The sequence below is a fragment of the Silurus aristotelis genome, assembly GCF_946808225.1.
Source record: "Silurus aristotelis genome assembly, chromosome: 5".
In the NCBI taxonomy this organism is placed as follows: domain Eukaryota; kingdom Metazoa; phylum Chordata; class Actinopteri; order Siluriformes; family Siluridae; genus Silurus; species Silurus aristotelis.
In genome coordinates, this window is record NC_139578.1 from 35,269,876 (window position 1) to 35,277,039 (window position 7,164).

Sequence of the window (7,164 nt, forward strand, 5' to 3'; positions counted from 1 at the left end):
TATTTGAACACCTGAGAAAGTCAATGTTAATATTTGGTACAGGAGCCTTTGTTTGCAATTACAGAGGTGAAACGTTTCCTGTAGTTTTTCACCAGGTTTCTACACACTGCAGGAGGGATTTTGGCCCACTCCTCCACACAGATCTTCTCTAGATCAGTCAGGTTTCTGGCCTGTCGCTGAGAAACACGAAGTTTGAGCTCCCTCCAAAGATTCTCTATTGGGTTTAGGTCTGGAGACTGGTTAGGCCACGCCAGAACCTTGATATGCTTCTTACAGAGCGACTCCTTGGTTATCCTGGCTGTGTGCTTCGGGTCATTGTCATGTTGGAAGACCCAGCCTCGACCCATCTTCAATGCTCTAACTGAGGGAAGGAGGTTGTTCCCCAAAATCTCGCAATACGTGGCCCCGGTCATCCTCTCCTTAATACAGTGCAGTCGTCCTGTCCCATGTGCAGAAAAACACCCCCAAAGCATGATGCTACCACCCCCATGCTTCACAGTAGGGATGGTGTTCTTGGGATGGTACTCATCATTCTTCTTCCTCCAAACACGTTTAGTGGAATTATGACCCAAAAGATCTATTTTGGTCTCATCTGACCACATGACTTTCTCCCATGACTCCTCTGGATCATCCAAATGGTCATTGGCAAACTTAAGACGTGCCTGGACATGTGCTGGTTTAAGCAGGGGAACCTTCCGTGCCATGCATGATTTCAAACCATGATGTCATAGTGTATTACCAACAGTAACCTTGGAAACGGTGGTCCCAGCTCTTTTCAGGTCATTGACCAGCTCCTCCCGTGTAGTTCTGGGCTGATTTCTCACCTTCCTTAGGATCATTGAGACCCCACGAGGTGAGATCTTGCATGGAGCCCCAGTCCGAGGGAGATTGACAGTCATGTTTAGCTTCTTCCATTTTCTAATGATTGCTCCAGCAGTGGACCTTTTTTCACCAAGCTGCTTGGCAATTTCCCCGTAGCCCTTTCCAGCCTTGTGGAGGTGTACAATTTTGTCTCTAGTGTCTTTGGACAGCTCTTTGGTCTTGGCCATGTTAGTAGTTGGATTCTTACTGATTGTATGGGGTGGACAGGTGTCTTTATGCAGCTAACGACCTCAAACAGGTGCATCTAATTTAGGATAATAAATGTAGTGGAGGTGGACATTTTAAAGGCAGACTAACAGGTCTTTGAGGGTCAGAATTCTAGCTGATAGACAGGTGTTCAAATACTTATTTTCCTCACTGTATATATAGTGTATATGTATATGTGGTGTGTGTATGGAGCTCCGTGTTGTGTGATGGAGCTCTGTGTCGTGTGTTTTAGCTCTGTGTTGTGTGATGGAGCTCTGTGTTGTGTATTGGTGCTCTGTGTTGTGTGTTGGAGCTCTGTGTTGTGTGTTGGAGCTCTGTGTTGTGTGTTGGAGCTCTGTGTTGTGTGTGTATTGAGCTCTGTGTTGTGTGATGGAGCTCTGTGTTGTGTGTTTTAGCTCTGTGTTGTGTGACGGAGCTCTGTGTTGGAGCTCTGTGTTGTGGCTCTGTGTTGTGTGTATGGAGCTCTGTGTTCTGTGTTTGTAGCTCTGTGTTCTGTGTTTGTAGCTCTGTGTTGTGTGTTTGTAGCTCTGTGTTGTGTGTTTGTAGCTCTGTGTTGTGTGTGTGGAGCGCTGTGTTGTGTGTATGGAGCTCTGTGTTGTGTGTATGGAGCTCTGTGTTGTGTGTATGGAGCTCTGTGTTGTGTGTGTGTGTGTGGAGCTCTGTGCTGTGTGTATGGAGCTCTGTGCTGTGTGTATGGAGCTCTGTGCTGTGTGTGTGGAGCTCTGTGTTGTGTGTGTGGAGCTCTGTGTTGTGTGTGTGGAGCTCTGTGCTGTGTGTATGGAGCTCTGTGCTGTGTGATGGAGCTCTGTGTTGTGTGTGTGGAGCTCTGTGCTGTGTGTGTGGAGCTCTGTGCTGTGTGTATGGAGCTCTGTGCTGTGTGTATGGAGCTCTGTGCTGTGTGTATGGAGCTCTGTGCTGTGTGTATGGAGCTCTGTGCTGTGTGTATGGAGCTCTGTGCTGTGTGTATGGAGCTCTGTGTTGTGTGATGGAGCTCTGTGCTGTGTGTATGGAGCTCTGTGTTGTGTGATGGAGCTCTGTGTTGTGTGATGGAGCTCTGTGCTGTGTGTATGGAGCTCTGTGCTGTGTGTATGGAGCTCTGTGTTGTGTGATGGAGCTCTGTGCTGTGTGTAGGGAGCTCTGTGCTGTGTGTATGGAGCTCTGTGCTGTGTGTATGGAGCTCTGTGCTGTGTGTATGGAGCTCTGTGCTGTGTGTATGGAGCTCTGTGCTGTGTGATGGAGCTCTGTGTTGTGTGTATGGAGCTCTGTGCTGTGTGTATGGAGCTCTGTGCTGTGTGTATGGAGCTCTGTGTTGTGTGATGGAGCTCTGTGCTGTGTGTATGGAGCTCTGTGTTGTGTGATGGAGCTCTGTGTTGTGTGATGGAGCTCTGTGTTGTGTGTATGGAGCTCTGTGCTGTGTGTATGGAGCTCTGTGCTGTGTGATGGAGCTCTGTGTTGTGTGTATGGAGCTCTGTGCTGTGTGTATGGAGCTGTGTGTATGGAGCTCTGTGTTGTGTGTATGGAGCTCTGTGTTGTGTGATGGAGCTCTGTGTTGTGTGATGGAGCTCTGTGTATGGAGCTCTGTGCTGTGTGTATGGACCTCTGTGCTGTGTGTATGGAGCTCTGTGCTGTGTGATGGAGCTCTGTGTTGTGTGATGGAGCTGTGTGTATGGAGCTCTGTGCTGTGTGATGGAGCTCTGTGCTGTGTGTATGGAGCTCTGTGCTGTGTGTATGGAGCTCTGTGCTGTGTGATGGAGCTCTGTGTTGTGTGATGGAGCTGTGTGTATGGAGCTCTGTGCTGTGTGTATGGAGCTCTGTGCTGTGTGTATGGAGCTCTGTGCTGTGTGTATGGAGCTCTGTGTTGTGTGTATGGAGCTCTGTGCTGTGTGTATGGAGCTCTGTGTTGTGTGTATGGAGCTCTGTGTTGTGTGATGGAGCTCTGTGTTGTGTGATGGAGCTCTGTGTTGTGTGATGGAGCTGTGTGTATGGAGCTCTGTGCTGTGTGTATGGAGCTCTGTGCTGTGTGTATGGAGCTCTGTGCTGTGTGTATGGAGCTCTGTGCTGTGTGTATGGAGCTCTGTGTTGTGTGATGGAGCTGTGTGTATGGAGCTCTGTGCTGTGTGTATGGAGCTCTGTGCTGTGTGTATGGAGCTCTGTGCTGTGTGATGGAGCTCTGTGTTGTGTGTATGGAGCTCTGTGTTGTGTGTATGGAGCTCTGTGCTGTGTGTATGGAGCTCTGTGCTGTGTGTATGGAGCTCTGTGCTGTGTGTATGGAGCTCTGTGTTGTGTGATGGAGCTCTGTGTTGTGTGATGGAGCTCTGTGCTGTGTGTATGGAGCTCTGTGTTGTGTGATGGAGCTCTGTGTTGTGTGTATGGAGCTCTGTGCTGTGTGTATGGAGCTCTGTGCTGTGTGATGGAGCTCTGTGTTGTGTGATGGAGCTCTGTGTTGTGTGTATGGAGCTCTGTGCTGTGTGTATGGAGCTCTGTGTTGTGTGTATGGAGCTCTGTGTTGTGTGATGGAGCTCTGTGTTGTGTGATGGAGCTGTGTGTATGGAGCTCTGTGTTGTGTGTATGGAGCTCTGTGTTGTGTGATGGAGCTGTGTGTATGGAGCTCTGTGCTGTGTGATGGAGCTCTGTGTTGTGTGATGGAGCTGTGTGTATGGAGCTCTGTGCTGTGTGTATGGAGCTCTGTGTTGTGTGATGGAGCTCTGTGTTGTGTGTGTGTGGAGCGCTGTGTTGTGTGTGTGTGGAGCGCTGTGTTGTGTGTGTGTGTGTGTGTGTGTGTGTGTGTGTGGAGCGCTGTGTTGTGTGTGTGTGTGTGGAGCGCTGTGTTGTGTGTGTGTGTGGAGCGCTGTGTTGTGTGTGTGTGGAGCGCTGTGTTGTGTGTGATGGAGCTCTGTGTTGTGTGTGTGTGTGTGTGTGTGGAGCGCTGTGTTGTGTGTGTGTGGAGCGCTGTGTTGTGTGTGATGGAGCTCTGTGTTGTGTGTGTGTGTGTGTGTGTGTGGAGCGCTGTGTTGTGTGTGTGTGGAGCGCTGTGTTGTGTGTGTGTGGAGCGCTGTGTTGTGTGTGTGTGGAGCGCTGTGTTGTGTGTGATGGAGCTCTGTGTCGTGTGTTTTAGCTCTGTGTTGTGTGATGGAGCTCTGTGTTGTGGCTCTGTGTTGTGTGTATGGAGCTCTGTGTTTTAGCTCTGTGTTGTGTGAAAATGAATAATTTCAACCTGACAATGACCCAAGGCTCACGTCCACATCAACATCAACTAAGACATGGCTTTGTTTAATCAAAGAAAAATAGAATCAAAGTCCTGGAATGGTCCTGCCAGAGCCCAGACCTCAATCCCATCCAAAACTTAGGAAATGACCCAACAACAGATGTACACAGGAGATCGCTCACAATCTGAACTTTTTTGTAAAGAAGAGTGGAATAAAGTTCACAAAGTGTAGATGTGTGAAGTTAATAGTGATGCTTTCACAAAGACTTCCATAAAGGAGTAGTTGAAAGGTTTATCCCCCAGTCTGAAGAACATTCTCAGGTTTCTGGCATGTGTTTGTGTACATGGGTCCTCAGCATTTCCCCAGATCTTCTATATGATCCAGAACCATCTGTTCTGCAAAAACTTCTAGAAGCCCTCAGAGCTCCTGATCTTCTCCCATCTCTCTCAGTACACTTCAGTATCATTCCACATAAGCAGTGACAAGAGTTTTATTAATATTCGCAAATTAAATGTTCTGATGCACTTTCATTTTCTGATCTAATTAGTCAAACAGCAGCAGTGTGCCTGGGATCAGTGTTCTCGTTATATTATGTCTCCATCTGCTGGTCTCCATGGGAAATATACATCATATGTAATGCAGTATATTGAATAAAACACCACACACACACACACACACACACACACACACACACACACACACACACACACACACACACACACACACACACACACACACACACACACACACACTGAACTTGTGAACCTGACACCAGGAGAAGCAAAAAATATATTTTTGTTCACACTTCAGGCTGGGCTCAGGGGGAAATAAAACCTGCACCTGCCCCTCAGTGTGTTACTGCCCCTCTCTGTAATACTGCCCCTCAGTGTGTTACTGCCCCCTCTCTGTAATACTGCCCCTCAGTGTAATACTGCCCCTCAGTGTAATACTGCCCCTCTCTGTAATACTGCCCCTCAGTGTATTACTGCCCCCTCTCTGTAATAGTGCCCCTCAGTGTATTACTGCCCCTCAGTGTATTACTGCCCCTCAGTGTATTACTGCCCCTCTCTGTAATACTGCCCCTCAGTCTATTACCGCCCCTCTCTGTAATACTGCCCCTCAGTCTATTACTGCCCCTCTCTGTAATACTGCCCCTCTCTGTAATACTGCCCCTCTCTGTAATACTGCCCCTCTCTGTAATACTGCCCCTCAGTGTATTACTGCCCCTCTCTGTAATACTGCCCCTCAGTGTATTACTGCCCCCTCTCTGTAATAGTGCCCCTCAGTGTATTACTGCCCCTCAGTGTATTACTGCCCCACTCTGTAATACTGCCCCTCAGTGTATTACTGCCCCTCTCTGTAATACTGCCCCTCTCTGTAATACTGCCCCTCAGTGTATTACTGCCCCCTCTCTGTAATAGTGCCCCTCAGTGTTTTACTGCCCCCTCTCTGTAATACTGCCCCTCTCTGTAATACTGCCCCTCAGTGTATTACTGCCCCTCTCTGTTATACTGCCCCTAAGTGTATTACTGCCCCTCAGTGTATTACTGCCCCTCTCTGTAATACTGCCCCTCAGTGTATTACTGCCCCTCTCTGTAATACTGCCCCTCTCTGTAATACTGCCCCTCAGTGTATTACTGCCCCTCTCTGTAATACTGCCCCTCAGTGTATTACTGCCCCCTCTCTGTAATAGTGCCCCTCAGTGTATTACTGCCCCTCTCTGTAATACTGCCCCTCAGTGTATTACTGCCCCTCTCTGTAATACTGCCCCTCAGTGTATTACTGCCCCCTCTCTGTAATACTGCCCCTCAGTGTATTACTGCCCCTCTCTGTAATACTGCCCCTCTCTGTATTACTGCCCCCTCTCTGTAATAGTGCCCCTCTCTGTAATACTGCCCCTCTCTGTAATACTGCCCCTCAGTGTATTACTGCCCCCTCTCTGTAATAGTGCCCCTCAGTGTATTACTGCCCCCTCAGTGTATTACTGCCCCTCTCTGTAATACTGCCCCTCAGTCTATTACTGCCCCTCTCTGTAATAATGCCCCTCAGTCTATTACTGCCCCTTTCTGTAATACTGCCCCTCAGTGTATTACTGCCCCTTTCTGTAATACTGCCCCTTAGGGTGTTACAGCAGCGTGTCACTGAACCTGAACCCACTGTGTGTAAAAGAGGGTTTTTTGTGTGTTCTATGGATCCAGATGTTGTTGAAGGTTTCAGTGGTTTATGAATTAAAGTAAACTCACATTAACGCATCTGTCGTTTTTGCTCTCTCTCTCACTCACTCACTCACTCACTCACTCACTCACTCACTCACTCACTCACTCACTCACCCTCTGTCTGAATCTCTCAGTTACTGCCTGTCTCTCTCTCTGTCTGTCATAGTGTCTAGCTATTACACTGTCTATGGGTCTGATCTGCACATTGGAGCCCTCTAGTGGCCTGATGAAAGATTTATGATCAAACTCTTGATGTCACCCAATGGGTTCCCCTTTTGAGTCCGGTTCCTCTCAAGGTTTCTTCCTCATAACATCTAAGGGAGTTTTTCCTTGCCACAGTTGCCACGGCTGCTCATCAGGGACAAATTCACACCATTCACCTTCACTGTTGATTTGTGTAAAGCTGCTTTGAGACAATGTCTGTTGTGAAAAGCGCTATACAAATAAACTTGACTTGACTTGGCTTGATGCAGTAATGTGAAACTGATTAGTCTGATCATGGGGGATTATGGGTGGGGGATTATGGATAGGGGATTAAGGGTAATTGATTATGGGTGGGGGATTAAGGTAGTGCTTTTACAGACCAGGTTCCATCACATTTATCTAAATGCAGTGAGGGACCAAAGGGACCAAGAACATGACAGAAAGTGCAG